The sequence below is a fragment of the Triplophysa rosa genome, linkage group LG3 (assembly GCF_024868665.1).
Source record: "Triplophysa rosa linkage group LG3, Trosa_1v2, whole genome shotgun sequence".
Classification (NCBI taxonomy): Eukaryota; Metazoa; Chordata; class Actinopteri; order Cypriniformes; family Nemacheilidae; genus Triplophysa; species Triplophysa rosa.
In genome coordinates this window covers 13,174,153-13,197,513 of record NC_079892.1, presented here as the reverse complement: position 1 = coordinate 13,197,513, position 23,361 = coordinate 13,174,153, and the positions used below count along the sequence as shown (strand labels likewise).

At 37.6% G+C, this 23,361-nt stretch overlaps 1 long non-coding RNA gene across 2 annotated transcripts in view; it reads left to right on the top strand.

Annotated features, from left to right (window-relative positions):
- The first annotated feature begins 7,963 nt into the window (after positions 1–7,963).
- LOC130552248 (uncharacterized) overlaps positions 7,964–23,361 on the top strand; it is a 32,429-nt gene continuing 17,031 nt past the window's right edge. Inside the window, exons 1-3 of one of the 2 annotated variants that reach the window (XR_008962700.1) lie at positions 7,964–8,032; positions 12,407–12,451; positions 12,574–12,650. This is a non-coding gene — a long non-coding RNA (uncharacterized LOC130552248). Of the gene's footprint in view, positions 8,033–8,685; positions 8,800–12,406; positions 12,452–12,573; positions 12,651–23,361 lie in introns of those variants that run through there. The other variant, XR_008962699.1, reaches the window with a different exon arrangement.

Sequence of the window (23,361 nt, the reverse complement as noted above, 5' to 3'; positions counted from 1 at the left end):
ATATTTTATGAATTTTTTGAATAAAATTAGTTTGATGTTTATGCTTTACAATTTAATAATATCGTATTTTTTGCTTTACAGTAACAACAACGGCATGTATTATGATAATCAATTCAATATTTTTGCTTAATTGTCACGAAAATCATGTCACAATGCAAACGAAAAGCTTAATTTTCTTTCCAAAGTTTGACATCTTACCTACAGGGTTTTATTGTATAGGGCTGTATAGGGCAGACAGTTTATCTTTGCTGTGCTCATTGATTGTACATTAACATTGCTTTAATGACATCGCAGTTACACAGTATTTCTGTCAAATAGGAAAATTGACTTCCAACAACCAATATCTATACATTAACATATTATATATTTATTTAAGCATGCATTCCCCTTATATAAATGCATGTTCTGATGATTGTTGGGGCAAAACACACATCCCACACCTGCTTTCAGCCATAAAGATGGTGAATTGCCTTGACAAGACATTTTTACAACGACCCCGACTCTGTGTTTGGACAGGCCCCGCTCTAGATTACGTTACCTGTGGATTACACAAAGGACAATGAGCGGACAATGAATTCTCTCGGACACGCGGGCCTTACTGTGTCGCAGCATTACGGGGATTATATACTCAAAAACAGATTTATGAATATGTCACACAGGAGCCGGTCAATGTCGCTGTTTGTCTTGCCTAACATCTAGTCTGTGGGGTTATTGGGAAGACTGGCAGTATTGTCTTTACTTATTGATAGTCTATGGTGGATCATAATGGCTAGACGTCTCCCTCCTTCATGTTACCCAAACACAGCAGAGTTAGCCAGCAGGGCTTAACTGTTTAACCCAACGGGATATCATTTCCAGTGCAAGCCGAATGATTTTAAAGGGTGTGGTGTAGTACTTGTGATGTTGACTGTGGTTCAACGTGACCAATCTTTTGTCAACTAGTGTAAAGTCTGGTCTTTACTGTAGTGTGTTCTGGTCAAGAGCCACCCACTTTGACAGGAAGAAAAGGCCATTTGACTTAAATATACAGCAACCAACCACAGTTTGTTATTTTACACGATGATATCAAAACAATAGACCAGTGTGACAAAGTGGTAGGTCAATTAATTAATGGTGTCTGTGTAATCTAAAGCTGTAATGTAAAATAAAATAAAATAATAATACAAATCAGTAACCTCATTTAAATTTACAGAAATATAAGAAAATAGCTTTGAAGAAAAAACTCCGCTTACTTTGTTGTACCATCCCAAATCCTGCCAGTCGCAGCAATTATACAAGATGTTCTTCCAGAAGAACTCCTTTTAGGACGGGCGGGGGTGTAATGTCCCAGATAGATCATTACTCCAGCTATGCTAATCCAACTCCATTTATCAATTACCGTTTAAATTGTTAAAGGACATTCCCTCATATTTTTAATACATTCTTATTCTTTCATTTGAGATTAATGGATGCTAATGGTGTCTGCTCCTTAATAGTTGAACCGTCTCATTTGTGGAGCTATTTTTGTGGACGTTGATCCCGGGGGTTTGTCTGTGTAAATTCATACCACCTCAGCATTGGAATGTGGCCTTTTGCTATTAATGCCCATCTCTCATCACACAACCCAAAATATAAGAACCGACTCCTGCTTGGGAATCTAGCACACTTTCGTGGCACTTGTTTATAACAGACGCATTAACACACCGGATGTGTCTTATATATTTAGCTGCATTTTTTTTTTCAGCTACACTCACAATAACCAGAATGTTTTGGAACTACATCTGAAAGACTTTTCAATGGGTTCTTTGCATTGGATTTTAACATTTAAAAAATGAGTGAACTACTGTCTTGAACTTAAAAGTTGTGCTTGCTAAAATATAATTTAAGAAAGGCTGGGTTGTTTTAAACCCAGCGGGATTTGGGTCAGAAAGAGACAAACCCACCATCACCGTTGGTCAAACCAGAAAACCTTTATATTTGACCTAACAATGGGTTAAAGCAACATAGCGTTTTGGGTCGAAACAACCCAGCATAGGTTTATTTATGTTTGGGATCATCTTTTTGGACCCAACGTTGGGTTTAAATAGCCCATATACCGTATACCTAGGTGGGGGGAGAATTTCAAAAATACACTCTTAAAAATAAGGGTGCTTAAGGTTCTTCACAGCGATGCCATAGAAGAACCATTTTTTGTTTCCACTAAGAACCATTCAGCCAAAGGTTCTTTGAAGAACCATCTCTTATACTTTTTATAATCGGCAGAACCTTTTTTTGCCACAAAGAACCTTTTGTAAAACAGAAAGGTTCTTCAGGTGTTAAAGGTTCTTTATGGAACCAAAAGGTTCTTCTATGGCATCAAAGAACCTTTTGAAGCACCTTTTTTTAAGAGTGTAGACAAGTAACCAACCATCTAGGCGACTACCCAACACACCCTACAGCAACCACTTAAAAATTCCCCCAAAAAACGCTCAAAACACTTTGACAACCACATAGTCACACCCCAGAACTGTTCAGAAAATGTTAAATCATAAATATCACATTTTTAATTCTAGAATCGAATATAATCATTTACAGAAAATGATGCATGCGGGGTAAATCTATTTTTCAATGGGAAAGGCCAATCGTTCGTATGACGCCCTATACGAGGGGTCACTCCCCGGTTTCGAGAGCTCTTGACAGAGAAGGAGAGTTAGCCTTTAGCTTACAAGCACAGCTGGTGAATACATCAATGAGCCCGAGCTTTTATCAGGGCCAGCAGCTGTCTATAAACAACACCGGGTAACGTCACCCGCACAACTCAGGCCGACCTGGCAGCTCACTAATTGCCACCTAAACAGGGTGGAACGAAGGGTAAAGAAAAATACAATGGTGGATCATAACACATGAACGCTAATCCGGGGGTCGGCACTCTATTTCATAGCCGGCATTTGACACCGTCCCTGAAATCATCCCTGATGGAAAGACTGTTATGGGAGACTTTACTGTTGTGTAAGGGGGTTTCGGAGTGTGGGTCTCCAACCCCTGGCTGTTGTCTGTAGTGCTGGTAAAGGTGTAGTTAAAAGCACTGCGGGTCTAATGCATGCCAAACCGTTGACGATCGGCATACATTATGGAGATGTGATGCTGCGAAAGGGGGTGTCTGAGGATATTTGTATTAGACACAATGATTAGGGAAAAATCTTTCTGGCACACTGGACCCTCATTAAAGAGTCAAATATAGAGTAGTGCATTTCACAGTGTGTAATGAAACCCATTGCGCTGTTTGGCATGGATTGAGGGGGGATAAATGGTGATGATGATGTGGAATGGATCAGAGAGCTGAGATGTTTGGATGCCTGGTTGTTTTCTGCATTATCAGTTACACCCAACCTAACACTTTATGTTTGGCCAATAAGGTACAATATGAGAGGCTGTGCAACAATATGAATATAGTCATGGCAGTCTGATAATGCACTCTAAAAAATGTTTTTGATGACTGGGTTGAGCCAGTTGGTTCATGTTATTGGGTTATTTTCTAAGCGTTTTAGTATAACCCAGTTTGTTGGCTTAAAGGTTGGGTAATTTTCACTTACTGCTGAAACAACCCAGGGCTATGGTTACCTGATGATTCAGCCCAACTCTTGCCTCAAATCAACCCAACATTTTAGGGGCCTAATGAGGGTCCAGTGTGCCAGAAAGATTTTTCCCTAATCATTGTGTCTAATACAAATATCCTCGGACACCCCCTTTCGCAGCATCACATCCCCATAATGTATGCCGATCGTCAACGGTTTGGCATGCATTAGACCCGCAGTGCTTTTAACTACACCTTTACCAGCACTACAGACAACAGCCAGGGGTTGGAGACCCACACTCCAAAACCCCCTTACACGACAGTAAAGTCTAGATGTTTCTTTTATCTATAATGCATTGTTATACAAAATAGGACAGTTTAGATGACATTACCTCTGTAATGCACACTGAATTTTGGAAGCAACCCAACCAAAATATGCTTTAAATGAAACTACTTTATAGGTTAAATTATCAACCCAGTTGGGTTGACTGTACAACCCATAATTGGGTTTGGCCATCTTTGACCCAACATTGGGTTGCAAAACAACCCAAATTGGGTTCATATAAACCCAGTGTTGTGTATGTTAGGCACAAGGCAAAGTGTTCTATATTCATAATAAAGCACAGCCTTGAGTGCCTGATTGTTTTTTTTTTTAGTTTCTGAGATGGGCAAGTCTTAAACTTTAAACGAAACTCCATAATTTTCAGCATCTGGCTGAATTTAGACAGCGCCGTGACAGTATACAGTAGAACGGATAATGTCTGCTTGAAAACAAACAGGCCACCACATTTTAGTCAGAATTTAAGGGCAATGTTGTATGCATTTTAACTCATCCTCCATCATTCCCAATTCTTTTTGACAATAAACTTGTAAAAACGATTTCAGTCATGGCAAACAGGAAATTTTCGATATCATGTCAGCAGCATTAGAACTTCTCGAAGCCACACAATTTGATTTAATTTCTGTTTGTAGCAAAATCTTAGTGGTTCAAAACAAAATCACTTTTGGGAATCTTCCCATATGTGTGCGATTGAAGTTTTATGCGAACATGTATGCCAGTCGTCGGGCACTGAGCCACTCGCAGGCTGTGTAGAACGTGAGTCATGCTGAATGTTGTGGATTGGAGAGCTGGCTCGGGCTGGGGTAAATGGTTGGGAAGGTAGAACTCTGGCACTGCTGCCCAGATCACAGGCTCGGGTTTCAGCCCAGATTCTGTGAATAGTGATGATGACGCTTGTACCATATGAAAGTCATCTCGCTTCTAAACCTACTCCAGCAACGTATTGTAGAGCTTTAAGGTATTTCCCCCTTTATGAGTGTCATCATATTTCGTCCATTGGTAACCACGTAGTTGCTGGGGTAAAATGTGTTTTGTCTTCACAAAATTGAAACCTATTATAATCTTTGTGAACTGTCATAGTTGCCTTGCCTTTCAAACTGGATTTATAATCAATATTCAGTCCATAATTGGACAATACAAGTGGTAAATATACCTAATGTCATAGACTTATTTCCTGTGGCCATTATACTCAAGTCTTTGGCAGAAGAGATGACACATGACTATGGACAAACTAGAGGTGTATAAAGTGTCAATGTGTGGATGTATGTTTTTCAGATGGTGTTGGACTTTCATTAGTGGGACTTTAAATGGGACCGTAAATCTATGAGATACAGGAATGAAACTCAATACTTCGAGATGTAGATAGCTAAAAAGTAGATTGGCAATTGGTTCTGTGTGTGTGTGTTACCCTAAATGTGTGTGTGTTAGTGTCCCTGGTGTTCTGTGCCTAATCTTTGGCACCCCAGTAAACATGAGCTTTGAAGAGGAGCCCTATAAAAACGACACCAGTGGTCATCAATGTACACCTTTAGTGTGGCCACCCAGATGCTAGTCCTGTCGGGAACTGTCATGGGACGCCGTTGTCGCCAAGGTTTTGGCATGTGTCACCATAATGACATGAACATCATGTGCATGGATATTTGTCAATGTGCATCAATCAAATCAATGGACAGAGAGAATCCATTTATGATGGCGTAAGGTGTGTTACTCATGGAGAGGGTTTTTGTTCCATATACACCCCCGTGATCACCATCCAAATATTTCAGAGGATTTTAATGAGCGTCATGTTACATTACAGGTTAGGCACGAGGTCATTCAGAGGTGCGCGTGAAAAGGACGGAGAGAGAGAGAGAGAGAGAGAGAAAGAGAGAGAAAGAGAGCTATCTGTGTGGTCTTTCACCTCTCCACAGTCCCCAAGTCATAAGACCTCCAAAACTCTTTGTGCCAGCTCAGACACAAGAATCCAGATGGATGAATATTAAATATTACATTAACTTAATCATAACACACATATAAATCACAAACTTTTTGAATTGTTCGTTTAGTGTTTATATACAGTATCATTCAGATATTTGGAAACATTTGACTTGAATGTTTCTAATGATCTTAATAATCTTCTTATCTTAAGGTCTATGCTTCAATGTCTAAAATACCTTTGTAGACCAAACTATAATTGTGCCAACATATCAGTTTCTTTCAAACTGATATATTTTTTATAAAGAAACAAAATCAAAATAGATGACTTGGACAAAATCATGAAGATAAAGCAGCCAATTAGAGCCCGTGGAAACTTCTTTAATACTCAACCTTTATAGGATAGTTCAACCATAAATAATAATTCTGACATCATGTATTAACCCCCTAGTTGTTCCAAAACAGTCTTAATTTTGTTGTTCCGCTGAACACAAAAGAGATATTTAGAAGAATATTACAGTGCTGGGGCACTATTGACTCCACAGTAGGGAAAAAACTACTGTGATAGTCAGTGGTGTAGAACTGTTTAGTTTCCCATATTCTTCAGAGGATTTTCTTTTGTTTTCAACAGAAAAAATAACTTTATACTACTTTAGAACAACTTGTGGGTCAGTAAATGGTAACAGAATTTTCATTTTTGACTGAACTATCCCTTTAAGAATCTGAATAATAAAATGCCAAGAGAACTTTTTACAAATTTTAATCAAAGGGTGGAGACTCTGAAGATGCTAAAATATAACAATGTTTTGATTTATTTGACATGCTTTTAGTCCCAACATTATTCACACAGTTACAATTCTTGCACCAATATATCTCACTGAGTTACACACCCACACAAATTAGCAAGATCTCTTAGATCCCGGTTTTTAGGTACTTCTAAAGGTATCTAAACTTAAACACCGTGGTGATTTAGCTTTTGCAGTAGCTGGCCCAACACTTTGGAATAACCTTGTTGCCATCAGAACAGCTTCCTCGTTACCTGTTTTTAAAGCCATGCTTGAATCTCACCTCCTTGAGCGACTTTCAATGACGTAAGAAGTGTTTTTGCCATTCTGTATGATTTTATTACTGTTTTAGTAATCATAATATTTATTGTATTTTAATTTACTATGTTTTGGAACTGTTGTTTTTATGCCGTGTGAAGCACTTTGGTCAACTTTCAAGTTGTCGTGCTACTCAATGGTTTTGGTGATTTTATTATTATTCTCAAAGGCAGGAATAAACTAAATAAAGAATGAGTAAGTGTTTCCAAACTTTTGACTGGTACTGTAAAACATTAATAATAAAACATCATTTTCATCCTTATTTAAAATAGGACAATTATAGAAATTAATTTTGTTAATATTTGTTTTTCTTTTAGCTTCAGAGTGCAAAAAAGGATGTCCTTTCGCCGATCGTGTTCCGGGACTTTCACGGGAGAAATAATGGAAATACGGGAGTTTCAAAGCAGAAATAACAAAACGGCAGGGTGGCGGGAGATGGGAGTGAAAAACAGGAGTGTTGACAGGTATGCAGTAAATGCCACTGATTTTGCACATCATGTGACCAATACAATTGAATAAGGTGAAGTGCAAATAAGAATTACTACAGAGAGAAAGTTTCTGTTGCTCTTATATGCACACTGCTATCATATGACTTGAGAATACTTGGAATATAGGGCATAAGTCATATTGACTAGTTTAATATTACTTGGAGCTTGCCAAGCTGGGGTCACTGTAACTTTCTTCAAAACCTCCCTCTGTGTTCAGTGGAGGAACGAAAGAAATTTAGCTTTGGTATGTTGGGTTTGTAGTAATGACAACAAAATGACCAAATTGTATTTTTCCTTTTAATCGTTTTGCATTTTAAAGGTTCCTTAAATTTGAGCCAACATTACAGAGCTCTCTTTAGGTTTTGATATCCCTGTGGCCCTCCAGTTGGGCCACCGTCCACCCTTCAACAGCCCGACCAAGATCACAGCACCTCAATATTTTCCTAGCGTCCCGTCTTTGATCTCTCTGTGTTAGCTTGCATCCCATGGAGAGCGTCCTGGGGAACACACACAGAGACGCTGCCCTGCCACAACAGGACATTAAAACGTGAGCTCAGAATTTGGGACCTGGATGGTGACAAGATGGCAGGTGTGAAAACCAGCCTGAAGACACAGCGACTTCTGCCAAATTTAGCTACTGGAGGCCAACAGTGAGGTAGAGATGGGTCGGGGTGGCGTCTCTGTTGCAGTTAGCTGCCGTCACCTCCGCTTTGTTGCTTTTGTCTTGGTGGTCCATTTTGCAACATTTTTTGTCACATGCAAATGGTGGAGGGGTTTGAGATGCAGGGTGGCCCATATGTAGTCTTTGGTGATGGTAGGAATGTGCGCTGTTACCAGTGGCATTTTCACACCTTTGAGTGTCTAAACTGTTTGCCATTGGAATGTGATGAATGGTGTCGAAACAGTCATTTACTTTATCTTGAGATAGATCAACTGTTACCTGAGTTTTTCCTTGAAATGTTTGCCCTTTTTATACTATTTGAATATGCACTGTAGTCTTTAGATATGGCCATTATCTTTAGTCTTTAAAGGCTAATTCCAGCATTAACACACTGATGCTAAATGGACACCACATGCAGAAGGGATAGTGTGAAACAGAAGGCACTTCTTGCTAATGACACTAATTTACAGTCATTAGTGAGGTGGGAATATCGCTCCTCTCCCCGGCTTGTTTACTGGCTGTCACTTATCGCATAGATGGAAGAGAGCTTGATCCTGTTATCTGCACTTTGACAAAGCTGAGGTGAAGGTCTTTGATAGCATTTGATACGTGTTGACAGTCATGTGACAGTATAGTAGGGTATAGCTCCCCGGGCGCTGCAGTGATAGCTGCCCACTGCTCCGGGTGTACGTGTGTTCACCACTTGCTGTGCGTGTGTTCACTACTCTCTGGATGGATTAAATGCAGAGGTCACATTTTGGGTATGGGTCTAATGAACATATTCTTATTATTCTACATATATGTCGTACTGTTGTTTTTTTTTCAAGTTACTTGTCCGGTCGGGCACGTAAAATTCTCTCTCACTCGCCCATACAAAACATTCACTTGTCCCAGACAAGCTTTAATGTCGAGCCCTGTTATGACTTTAATATAGTTTATCATGTTTGTCGTGTTTCCAAAATATGTTAGTTTAGCTTGACACATTGCATATGTGGGTCTTGTCGAGGCCATTTTACCTTCAGCTTCATAGAAACCAAAATGCTTCCATGTGCTTTTAATGTAAACTGAGCCGGTCGGATTTCTTTCTCCGCCATCTTCGTTGTCTCTTATTTGCACGCCGTCAAATATTTAACATTTAGAAAATCGTTTTTTTAGAGAATCGATTCAGAATCGTCCACGTCCGCATCACGATGCATCTAAGAATCAAATTTATCCCGCACCCCCACAGTATAGTGTTATTTTCTTGGTTTTACATTATTTACAAATGAATCTTTAGAGACTATACAGAATAAAACTGCATACTTAACATGAAACATCTGTAGACTCTTTTACATTACATTTACATTTATTCATTGGCAGACACTTTTATTCGTCTGCCATAAAATTGTTACAGAAAATTATATATTTTTAAATGGTAAAAAAGTGCTTTTCAGGATTCTTCGGTGATTAGTGGACTATTTCATTTTACAAGTCTTTCTTATTACTGAAAATACATAAAATAACACTTTATTTTAACATGCAAAGCATTCTGGGAACTGGAAATCCTCTGCACAGTTTCAGCATTGCTACTTTAACACAACACAAATAATTACTGAAGTCAATTGATTTAATTAAAATTGTAAAAAAGTGTGTTGAATTAAAAATTAAATAAAGTAAACTGGACAAAGTTGTCATCATGATTTTGCTTCTTTGCTGAATGAGATAACATATTTACGAGACGTGTTCTGTAGAGCAGTTTGTCTGTTTAGGGCTACTGTAGAAACAACATGGAGAATTCCAGGTAAGGAGACCCGTGGTGTATGTAGAAATATCTTATTCTAAGGTAACAAAAACATAACGCTTTATTATGTAAGGTCTTTATACACCTCTGAACACATAGTTATGGATATTAAATTGCAAATAGATCCTCCCAAAAATGACACACAGCACCTTTAAATGAAGAAAAGTAATTTCAAATTAGTAGTAATTAGTCCATTTTATTTTTAGAAAATTAAATTGACACTATTTACTATATTATTTAATGTGTTAATCATTCAGGTTTAAAGTGAAGGAATTTGGATATGTTAAAAATTAAATTAGACAACACATTCACCAATTAGTTTAGTATTCACTGGAGTAAATCGTCCCGGTCTCAACAGCATATGTTCACATTTTGTGTGTGTTTGTGTGTGTGTGTATTAAAGTTCAAGACGTATTTCATCAAACACATAAACATCTTTTTTATTTTAAGGCAGCTCAATTACCAATTTAATTTTCTCATTTTTTTTAAAACATAAAATCAGTGATTCTACTCTGAAACATATTTATAGCAGCACCACACTATTGTACCTTAATAAAGCACGCAGATAGCAAGACTAATTGTCTTTCCATTCATGATCACGTAAATCATATACTTTTAACATCTTAATTCCCCGAGTTCCTGCTATCGCCCTCTATGCGTCCACGTGACTCAGTTACTGCCCAAATAATTTAATGCTAATCTGAAGCGTGGCTGTGACAAAAGCGCTGGAATGTGCTCGGTGTGAACAGCTAAGCAACCACCTTGGTGTTTATAACCAGATATGCAGTTGCCCTCCTGACGCGAGGTGTTGGGACCCCTGTAATACGGCTAGCTTGGGTTACACAAGCATGCAGGGTGAACCTTACAATAGCGAATGAGGGTTTTCGGGTCTATACGCTAAAAAAATCTACAGAGGGTGTTTATAACTATTTGGTCATTAGAAATAATCTGATCTAATTCAAAGCTGACATGTGATGATATTTAATGTATTTATTGTATTATAACCCAAATGTGTTTTTTTGAAATTGAGATTTAAACATCACATGAAAGCTGAATAAATAAGCTTTCCATTGATGTATGGTTTGTTAGGATATGACAATATTCAGAGTTTAAAACTCTGGAATCTGTGGGTGTAAAAGAAATCACAATATTGAGAAAAACACCTTAAAAGTTGTCCATCAGAGGCGCTGTAGCAGGCAGTTGCAAAGAAGAAACAGGTTTGTTTTTACGCTCTCTATTGGCTTACTGATGCAGACCGGCCAACCTTGAAATTTTTGAGTACACATCGGGGTGTGACGGGATGGGACACAGGGTTTGATGGGGTCCATATATTCTCACATTTTTCAACATATAAATTGGTTAAAATTGGAATAAAACAATGCAGTCACATGTTTTCAGAATAACTCCTTCAAAGAAAAACATATTTGCATTTATGAATCATTAGTGCGAATGTGTGAATAATCTGACTTCAGTTGTTGAGATGTCATTTTTTGCATCATTCATCATCTCTACTTGCAGTGGCACTTGTTCTTGACTGATTTGTCTCACAGCTCGGTGACTTTGCCCTTCTGCGCAGAACATCATTAAAGCTTCATCTGACAGAGTATTTTAAAAGAAACACTGGTCACCTTCTAATCAAAATTACCATAAAACTATAAATAACTGGCTCTGGATGACGACACATAAATAGCGGCTATATGCTGTGATTTTGGCTTTATTACTTTATTATTATTTGTATCATGCAGTACAAAGCTTCTGTCTGAATAACAAACTATGTGCATATTTACAGTTGAACTGTGCACATTCATGTTTATATGTCCAATCAAAAAAGATGCTTGGAAATGCTGTTTTGTACCATTCAATTGCGAGTCAGCTGCGGCATGGTCAACAGAATGCGCTGCTTCTCTCTACCATCATCTCGGATTTTGTGTTGCTCTCTCACGTCAAGAATGAATCCAGCGCTATGATTAATCGAACTCTGCTTTTGCTGTTTGATTTGACTGCGTGCGCAGGAGCGTCACCAGGTTTTTGCGTAGTTTATAGTGACAAATCGGACCTGAGTAATTTGAGGTCAAAATGCGTACAGGTTGGCAGGTCTGCTGATGTGATGACGTTGTGGAGAGTAGATGAACCCAACAGCTGCAGTTCTAAGCTTTACAAAGATACCAAACTTGAGTGGGTGATTCTCAAAGAGCAGGCAGCAACGAGTGACGTCTGAAGGCGTGTTTCCGGCCATGTTTGTTGGTGATTTTACTGCATCCACTCACAAAAGTTTTGATATATTTACAGTAGGAAATTTACAAAATATCTTCATGGAACACGATGTTTACTTAATATCCTAATGATTTTTGGCAATATCCCAATAGATCATTTTGGCTCATACAATGTATCGTTGGCTCTTGCTATAAATATACCCGTGTTACGTATGACTGGTTCTGTGGTCTTGTCACAAATATCTTTCTCCGAGTTATAACATCATTTATACAAAAGACACATTTTTTTGCACTAATAAATTTGTATTAATAAATTATTAATTGAAATTAATAAATACATTTGTATTAATATTTGTTTTTATTATTTATTTGTAGGAGCACGCTTCAGATGATTTATGAGGCATATGATCCAAAGAAAACGTAGGTAAATTCACTTGACACACATAAAACAAAAAATGATCGTTCAGGTGCAGAAATTCAGAAAACATTATTTAATGTATTCAGAATGCATGACGTTTATACATTTATGCACTTTTTTGCAGAAACAAGAATTCGTAATCAATATCATCATTAACCTAAAGCTGGAATCTGTAACTCTGTTTGAAACATGACATTGCAGGTAAGCTTACATGTTTATCTTTACGTACTGTAGTGCGAAGTCAATTGACGTCAAACTGACATTTCCTGTGAAGTCCAAGCCGACAGCTCAAACTGCAAATCATTATTATAAGCTTACCATTGTGAGGTAGGCAGACAGATACGGATCTCTATGTGCTTGCTTAATAACTGATTTTTGTTTGTTTTTATCTAAAAAGGTGTTTTTTCATTTATCTAAAGTTGATTAGTCAAGTATAAAACAATAACTTTAGTCTGTTTGGTAAGATAAAACGTCTCGTCATCCACAATGTCAGTTCCCCTCTGGAAACCTCCCGCTGGCGCCATTATTAAAAACGTTGGCGTGTGTGTGCAGCATTACGGACCTTGTCCTATCAGCACCTGCAACGTCTGCCAAATCTTTCCTGGCCTTGGTCAAACACAGCAACAGAGGTCTGGAGACAATGTCGGACAAGTCCTGGACCCTAGAGACAACACTGAGGTTCCAAGAGGTGAAATAGGAGTGGTTTCTTTTTCAAAACAAAAATGTACAGATAGTGGAGGAAAAGTTGAAAGGAAATAACGTGATTACGTCTTGTGTTGAACACGCAAGTGTAAGAGACCCGGGACGGGAGAGAGGGGGGAGTTTTGGCAGAACTACCATGCTTACTGTCACAGCGCCATTCGGATTGTATCACAGTCCCGTCATTTCTCATATAACAACATGTTGAGCTTCTCATCTAAAGGGGCTGCCCGACCCAATCCCCGCTTTCAAAGGCCCTCAAACTAGATTTTATTATCATTTCCGAAGCAGTTTGAAAATGTAAACGCAACGAGCCCACGGTTAGATCGGATGTCTGGGAACATTTCTAAGTTCCTGTTTTTATTGGTCACTTCATGCCCACGCCAGGTGCAGGTGTATCCCTCAAGATCTCGATCCGTTCTCCAGACCCGCGTCTCGTAACAAGCTGTGCCCTCGTGCAAAAAAAGCATCCCGCATCACAGGCTTTAAAGAACTGCGGAGGGTAATCCTGACTCCTACAGGCTTGTGAAACATTAAGTGTGGCGCCATCCAGCCTGTTCTGCACTTAATGCGGGCACGGTGCCAACCTCAGGGTGGGGGGTCTGGCCGCTGGCATCGGGCTTGGAAAATGGGAGCGTGTTCTGCCTGGAGAGGGAACAATGTGAGGAGAGAGGCGATCGGGTCCTAATGATGAGAGATGTGGAGGGGCTGTGGTCGTGGACCTTCACCAACCGCTGTCCCAACAGAGCCGGTCAGAAATGAGTTCAGCCTTGGTACAGAGGGAAACGATATGGCTGTGTTCATATCTGTTAAGACACATCAATGTAATTCTATGTAAGATAATAATGTTAGATTATATCGTTGTGTGTTTAGAATGACGCAAGTGTGAGAAAATCATACTAACATTGCAGTTTTAGGTGAACTCATCTAGTACGTCCTATCTTTTTATTTGGGACAATGGAAACATCTTTCAATTTATATTTAGTATTCGGTTGAATTTGATTTTATAAAAAGAACGTTTATTTACAGCAGAAAGAAAAGAGTGTACGTTTTAAGATCTGAGCCCAAAACTGAGTTGACCAATGTTGCGGGGTGGCATGGAAAGGCTCTGAGGTGTTGACAGTGGATGTCCGGCAAGGGTCCTTGCCATGCCCGATCCCATCCTCCATGCTGCATTCACACGGCCCATTAACATGTGATCACCTCTCGTCTGTTTGTTCCCTGTGAGATCTCAAAGCGAGACACGTTTGCCAACTGTAAATATTATCATATTGTCATGTGTCATACGTGAGTGTTTTCGGAAATGCCTTTCCGTTATGCATTTTATGCCTGTGGGTAGTGGATGCATAACATTTCTATTCATATTTATAATGCAATGCATTTTGTAGTCATGACTTTATGTTTGAACTAAATTGAACATAAAATGTATTAGAATAAAAAAAGTAAGAGAAAGTTTACAGTATAGTTTAGGTCGATGGTAAGTATGAATATGCAGTTTTCAAGTACTATGATGTCATAAAAGCTGCATGCATAACAGAACTAGCAAACTGCAGGTTCAGATAGTTTAGATCAGAGCCGTTGAAAAACAGAGTTGCGACAGTCGCATAGACGTCCGTTGGAAGAATGGAATGCGGAATTAACTCGTGTCGTGGAGGGCTCTATAGTTCCAAACATTGCATTGAAGCCCATTCATTTCACTGTTTTCCAAACACATTCGCTGCTAAGGTGATGAAATACATCTCTGTAAAGCTGGTGTTTTATTATAGAAGATTTCATCTTAACAGCACGTTACTGCGCATACACACTATTGTGACCCCAACTGAACTTCCGGTACACATTCACAAACAAGAGGGTGCCTGTAGATTATTTCTGATAACAATCAAATGAAACCAAGACGAACCGTTGCGTGGCTAAACTCGTCTCTCCAATATTTTGAATTTAGACTGCGATACCAAGCTCAACCACTAGATGTCAATGTACCATACGGTTTGTTTAAATGCGACCGAATTACAGGACCCATTCAACAAATTGTTTTTTAATAAAATGAACATACAACAAAATTCAACAAATTGTTTATTTAATATAATTATTCTACAGTAAAATAATAATAAAAATTAATATTAACATAAATTAAATAGCATATAAATAGTTATATTATTAAACACTAGCCAAACACAAATGGAAGTAAACTGGCAGTCAGGCCCGTGCGCGTCTTATAAAACGGTCTATAAAGATGTTTTTGAAACAAAATATTGTTTTCCTAAAAAAATGGCTTTTCCATGTGTCTTTATGTGTGGTTGAATGGTTTTCTATAAAGACTGCTCATTAAACAAAATGTTATCTACCCTCTCCCTGTATAAATTATATAATAAAATCTTTTTATCTCTTACTGACTGAAATGTTTTGTCTTGTTAATTTTCAGCGTTCTTTGTGGTGCATTTACTTGCAATCATTGATTATTTATTGATAAATTACTTGTGAATTTTTATTAACATAATTTAACATTTGTATGTACTGATGATCATAGAAGCATAAGAAACAGATAATTGCATGCATACTGTTAATTTATTGCACATTATGCATTCTTTTAACACACAAATTAAACACACAAACTGATTAATACTGTCTCTCTAACACTCATCAGACAAAATGTTATTATACATTTAATCAACATATAGTAATCAGTGCATACATTGTGTTGTTATTTAGTGCAATGTGTTGCAAATACAGCTGCTTCCAATGTCTCTCCCGGTTAAACCCATTCAGTTTGGAACTATTGAGAGCTCCATAAACCACGTGACGGCAAGATCAAAGTGTGTCGCGACTCTGTTTTTCAGCGGCTCTGGTTTAGATGGGTCCCACTGCATATGTCAATAATCCATATAGTGTAATATTGTTTTAAGACAGTTTGAGTATTAGATTTTAGGTTTTACTATAGATCACTTGTTAGTGGGTAGCTCAGTGGTTAGAGCATGGGGCTAGCAACACCAAGGTCATGGGTTCAATCACAGGAATTGAACATACTCAGAAACAAACATATAGTAAAATGCAATGTAAGTAGTTAAAAGCGTCTGCCAAATCTGTAAATGCAACTGAGTGAGGCGTCTCAGTCATGAGGAAAGGTAAGTATAAATATATTATGTATTTTAAACTCAGCTATCCCCAAAAACACAGAGGATGCCTACTTGACCAACCCAGTAAAGCCTCAGACCTCTTTCCCTCTATCCATATTCTTGACTGCTCCCCTGTCAGGCATAAAGCGCGGGAAATGTCCCTTTGGGCAATTAAACTGTGCAGAAATATTGGGATTATAACACCTAGTCCTACTAAGTGAATGAAATGTGCGATTATTCGAGAAAAAAAATGAACACTGAAGCACCTCCTAACGTAAAATTGTACAAATTAACCCACATGTAAAATAGTTATGAATTCCCGTGAGACTTGGAATTTTATATGTATTTTATAAAATATATGTATTTTATACATATCACAGATGAGAAGTTTTGTATTAAAAATAATAATGTAATCCTATTTGTAAACTCTATTTATAAAAAAATCATGATGATTATAAAGTTATTAATGCTTCTGCGTTCCATCTGCTTAATAAACGATAATATCAGCCCCATAATTATTTGACATTTCCTATAATCGTCATCATTCCAGAAAGTTCATTAACTTGAAACATAAACTGTGCTCTGGCTCAGGACTAAACACGCTGAACGCTGCTTTTCTCACAGTCCCGTACCGGATAACAATGAAGTGTAGTTAAACCTCAATCTGTTTTACAGCTTTGCATTGCCCTGTCTGGCAGGATAAACAGCACCGGGTATCAGATTTATTATCAACCTGTATATCTGTGTGCACGGTGCTCCTAAAAAGCATTTTAAACCAATTGTGCCTCATGTACGGCGGAACGAGAGCGAGTGTGAAGAATCGCATCACGTCCAGGTGTATTTAGTCTGGGTGGCAGACGGTGTTCTAAACTGCTTGATCTAAACTATAGCATTTATTTATGTTGCTGTAATCAGTTCGAAAATGAGGAACTGAATGTGTGTTTGGGAAATAAAAAAATGTTTAATTGTGTATTACAAATATCGCCGTTATACTTCCGAAACCTCGGATGTCCAAATTCGCTGTTTATTACCGTTAGTGCTGTTGCTTTCAGAAACTTCCAGTCTTTGACTTTCTCATGAGCTGGTTCTGAATTAGTCCACCACATTGTGTTGCTTTGCAAACAAATCTTTGACCCTAATTAGGGCATCCTCAGAAGCTTCGACAGGTCCCGTTTTGTAGGACTTACAGCTCCAGCCCCTTCCCAATCACATCAACACTGACCTGAGAAAGAAGCAGCCCTTCCTCTCTGATCTGAGATCAGTTCTGCTTAGTCTTGTGTATTAACAAACCGGCATGAGAAACTGATCCCGGAACAGCGCTGTCGGTCAGAGGAACGAGCTCAGGAAGGGACATGTTCCAACATGCTGTTCCCGCCTGGGTGTTAATCACGTTGGACTGTCCCCACCCTGGCCTTCCTCTGCAGGGGGTAAAAGTGGGGGTCTTTAGAGGGAAGGGCGAGGAAGGGGGGATCTTTAGAAGGGTGGCATTAGATTAACTTTCCATATGAGCTATGGGGGTTTCCCCAAGCACAGTTGTTTATCTTACTTTGAGTGTTTTTTGTCTGTTTTTTTTTAGTGTTTTGTCTGAGTCACTGCTGTTGTAATACACATTTCAAAACCAACATTTATGATTTAGGTATCGGTAGTTTTCTGAAATTGATTATTTGATGTTCTTGACGAGCTAAGTTTACAGACCCCCCATAAGAGCTATGGACTATTGTGCTTTGTTGTTCACCAGAAAGCACATCGACCTCACTAGACAGGTTACTCCAAAACAGGAAAACACAACAGGTGGCCTAAAAACTGACTGTCCATCTGTGAAACACATACAAACTAGCTTAATACTCACTATGAAATACAGAAACAAAATATTGCGACAAAACGTGATCATTTAGGGCAAATATATATTTTTAATAATGTGTTAAAATAGTGCATTTTATCTTGTAGTCTTACATGCACATGAATTTTGTAATAAGAGGACTTTGAAAGCCATTCAGGAGTAGGCTACAACCCTTTTAAAGTTGACCTACTTTTAACTTAAGCCAATCTTAAAAATATCATGCTACAAAACAGCAACAGCGTCATTGACGTCAGTGTGCATGTGAACATAGAACTATTAAAAATAGTGTGCAAACATGCCCTGTATGAAGGGCCTTCAATACTTTCCTCAGAAAAGATTGTTATATAATCTTAGACTATACAGTATCTACCTGATTTCATGGGAATTCGTAACTATTTTACAAGGTGGCTTACTCGTATGAATTCGTACGTTGTGAATAGCACAAAAAGGTATGATTACTAGATAAAAGGAATAGTGAAGCCCCACCCCTAACCCGAATGTGACTGCCGCGAGAAGATAATAATGAAATATACGAATGAGATTGTACGAATTCATACAAATTAGCTAAAATCGTAGCCACATCGAAAAATAGTTACGCTTTGCCATGAGATTGTGTTGTCTTTATATGCATAGATATATATAATTGACTATTAACAGATAAGTTTTTCTACCTAATTCAAAATGGAAATATTGTTTTTCATTTGTATTTATTTGAAGAAAACTGAAACAGGACAAACTGGTCAAAGTAAAAAAAAAAGATGCAACAAAAAAGATGTAATTATGTATACAGTATATTGTGATTATACATTAATATCAATAATTATAGAAATAATTCATCACAATCTCAAGGAAATTCGTAACTAGGATGCTAGTTAGTAATCGAGAATTGCTAATTCATATCAATTCATACAAACTTATCCGTACATTTTAGTGCTTTTATCTAATAATTGTACGTTTTCCTACGATTCACATCATACAAATTCATACGAATTAGCCACCTCATACAATAGTTACTAATTCCTGTGAGATCAGGTCTAATAATTAACTTGTAATGGTCACCATATATATGTTAATATATATAGTATTTATAGTCATTTGCATAGAGAAGTCCAACTGCTAACTCCACAAAAGTGTTTATTTTATATACTCACATTTAAAGTTTGTATATTTGTATACTTAACGTATATTGTATATTTAAATAATGTATATGTATATACTACTGCTATTTCGCTTTCAGTTAAATGCTAACTGCATTCAACTGGATTTGTACTTGTACTCTGCAGAACGACATAAAGTTAAAGTCCCCGTGAACCGGAAGTTGCAATCGTTTTTACTTCCGTATTTTGACGCATTTCCGAGTGAAACGGAATTTATAATGAGAAAAATAGTGCGTGGCTTGCATTTTTCACTGCAAATTGAGGAGGAGTTAATGGATGCTCCGCCCAAGCCATCTAACTTACGTCATTTATGATTTATAGTCACTAGAGGGCGGAAGTGCATTTTCTGATTTTAAATGTCGATTATGAGGGCACATGGATTTTAAAAATAGAATGACCCACACTAATAAACTTTTACTGTAACAATGAAAGCAGGAATTGTCATTTTTCATTTCACTGGGACTTTAAATCTAATTGAAAAATTCACATTGAACTATAGTATGAAAATTGAACTGTATGTCAGAGCAACAGTAAGAACACATTTTCTAGATAAACAAAAAAAATCTCTCTGGCATTTGGAGCTTAAGCGCTCAGGGATCAGCTTAAGCTTATGTGACCCATTAAACGTTTCTTTCATAGCATACATCAGACAGGACCCGGTCTCATTAATCTCAATAGAAATGACGAGAGACATGCCAGGATAGTGAAAACGAATTGTTATTAATTATTCATTGATAGTGTTTAGTCTTTGTCTGACAAGGGTCTAGTTAACAGGTGGAGTTGGTGGAGGGGGTTGTGGGTATGAAATTGGCACTAGCTGCCTCTAAATTACACTTCGGCTTCCTGTGCCTCGACCTCCAGGTCCCCGACCTACAACTGCAGTGTATTTTGTGTGACTAACAGCTGTAATTCTCCAATTATCATGCTGTGTTGTCCAACTGTGCTGTAGTTTCAGTTACCAGGAGTCTGCAGAAATGAGCTGGGCCTCGATCGTGGCCCCTGACTTAAGATGAGTGGTTTAAGATGGGCTTCACCACAAAGTTTTCTCTTTCATAGCTCAGTTTACAGATTTTCCAGGTAAACTTCAATCTTTAAAAACGGATTATATCTCAATTCAGTGGATTTGAGGTATCATTTATTTTCATATATTACAGGTTGAGTCTGAAATATCCGATTGGAAAAACTCAATATACAGAACAGGGGTACATAAGACCCCAAACAACCAGGAAGTAAATTCGTTGAGCTGAATATGAACCATGAATAAACTGAACAGTTATTTAGTTGACCTTCAAAGAACATTGCATAACACTCTGAGGACTATATGTGTCGTCAGTTCATACAGTCTTTCCCAAAATAGATCTCTGACGCTCATACAGTGGATTACTGTGTGCTCTTGGATAGTTTGCATTGATTCCTGACATGATAGAAATAGTTTGAAAAATTGCCACACGCAATAATTTTTTTCATCATTTTTCTTTTGCATGACAATGAATGTAACACAGTTTAATGCTACAGTGTTTAATATGTCATAATATAACTGCCATTTTTGACTATAAAGATGGTTTAAAGATTTTAAGTGAACAAAACGTTCAGAAAATCCCTTAGGACATTAAGCTAAATATTATATCAGCTTTGTTCATAGTTTATTCATTTTATATATTTGTATAATTAATTAATATTATAATTTAATTATAATTAATATTATATATAATTCAATTATAATTAAAAATGTTGTCCACACTGGATACGGTGCGTCTGGTGTAGACACGGTGTTAGTCTGATTTGTGTGATTTTGTTTTTATTCTATCAACAAACATATTAACATAAATAATTAAGACAATGTTTTTACAATTAAAATGAAGGGATAACAGGGTTGAAAGTGACGGGGTTGAATATTGTGCCTACATTTAATGTGGGACTAAATATTAGCCTTTAGTTATTGAGAAACATATTTTTCCAATTCACAAATGAAAAAGAAGTGTTACTGTATATGATGTTTTCTTTGAAAAATATGCATAACCGAGTTGAAGGCAGCAATGTTTAAGGCAGACAAAATATTATTGTGTACAAACAGAGAAAATTAAGAGATAAATATTTTTGTTAAATGGTTCATAACACAAAAATTGAATTAAAATGTTTAGTCATGTTAAGTTTAATGACTTTAAATGTTGAATACCTAAATGTTGACATGGGGTGGACCAGTGCAAGAGAGATAACGCAATGTACCAACATGGTTCCAGCTGAAATATAAATGGATTATATAGCACGCGAAAAAGACAAAACTATATTCGTGTTTTTTTTCCTTCTTTTTTTACTCTAAAGCCTTCACTCAGTGCGTCCCCTCGGGCCCCTGTGCACCGTGACATTACGCAGCCTTCTCTCTAATTAACTATAGTGACTTTCTCCAAGACATCAATCTGAGTCGATCCAGTTCAAAACAAAAAAGCTAAAGATCGTCTTAGCTATCAACAGCGAGGACCCAAGAGGTGAAGACGCAGCAAAGGTTGTTGAAAACCTGATTTAAGCGCTCCGTCTGGCTACTCCATTTAAAGCAGGACACTTTCAACACTTGGAGGGAAAGTGTGAAAAACCTTTTACCTTCTGTGGCACAAAACACATTATAAATAAGTCCCACGAGTCTGGTATTGTGTGATGAAGTCCAAACCCTTATTGCTTGTGGTTGAGATCCTGGTATGTTGATAATCGTTGGGCAGATGTGTGAACTTGGTTCACGTTTTTGCTTAGAAACCCAAGCAATGAATATTTTTTCTCTGAACGGTTATGCGATTGTTTCTGAAATCAAAAATCTGAAATGTGATTTAAAGGTGATTCAATTACAGGAAACGATTCAATACAAGGGTTAAAGGGATAGTTCTCCCAAAAACAAAAATTCGGTCATCATTTACTCACCCTCGAGTTGTTCCAAATCTGTCTTTGTTCTGCTAAACACAAAGAAAGATATTTGGAAGAATGTCAGTAACCAAACCAATCTCATCCCCCATTTACTGTCATAGTAGGGAAAATAAATACTATGGGAGTCAATGGGGGATGAGATCTGTTTGGTTACTGACATTCTTACAAATATCTTCCTTTGTGTTTAGCAGAAAAAGACATTCATACGGGTTTGGAAACTCGAGGGTGAGTAAATGATGACAGAATTTTCGTTTTTGGGTGAACTATCCCCTTTAATTCTATAGTCTTATATTTTGCAAGCTACTTTGGTGAAGCTGGTAGCAAAAAATAACACAAAATCCATTTAAATCCACATTAAATATTGTTTTATGATGTCTCTTTACAGAAGTTCTAAGTGTAAATTCTGTTTTGTGGGCCCAAAGAAGTACACAGCTAAAAATGAACTACATTACATGATACTCGTCCATTCCAGTTCCAAGTTTATTTCAAGACACTCTTTGGTCTAGTTGGCATGAAAAAAATATATATATTCCTGTTCACTTAGCCTCAGGTTACCCGGGGCATCAGGGTCAAGTTGGCCTCCTCATCCAGGAGTTTGATTGATAGTGATGTGCCAAAATAAGACCACGGTGGAGGCATTCTCACATAATGCAGATATCAGCAGCTGAGAAAGCCGCTGAGAGGCGGGATCAGGGCGTCAGAGAGGGGTCACGCTCCCGGGCAGGAACCAGAGAGAGATTGAGGCCCCACAATCTTTGTAATCTGCTTGTAAATACACTTGAATCATCAAGTTCAAGTTCAAAAAACCGCCGACTTCATGAAGATAAAAAGTGTCTCTTGAATAAAGATTGGGTTCAGGCAAATTTATATATTTCAAAAGGCAATTTATTGTATGCTAATCTAAGTACAAGCGATAGAAAAGTTAATCATCTGCACAAGTTGAAAAAAATATAATCGCCAGTGTTAAAAAAGGTCAAATTAACTCTCACAGTATTTATCATTATATATGATTATACTGTATATACACCGTGAGTGTTCATTTGACCTTTTTTAACACTGGTGATTTTACTGTGCAGTAGTAAAATTCTGTACAATAATGTACAATAGGTGTAATTTTAAAAAGACAAAGGCAACGGTAAACAAATATTTTTCAAAGCAAATGCACAGGATTAACAAGCAGTTAGCAACCA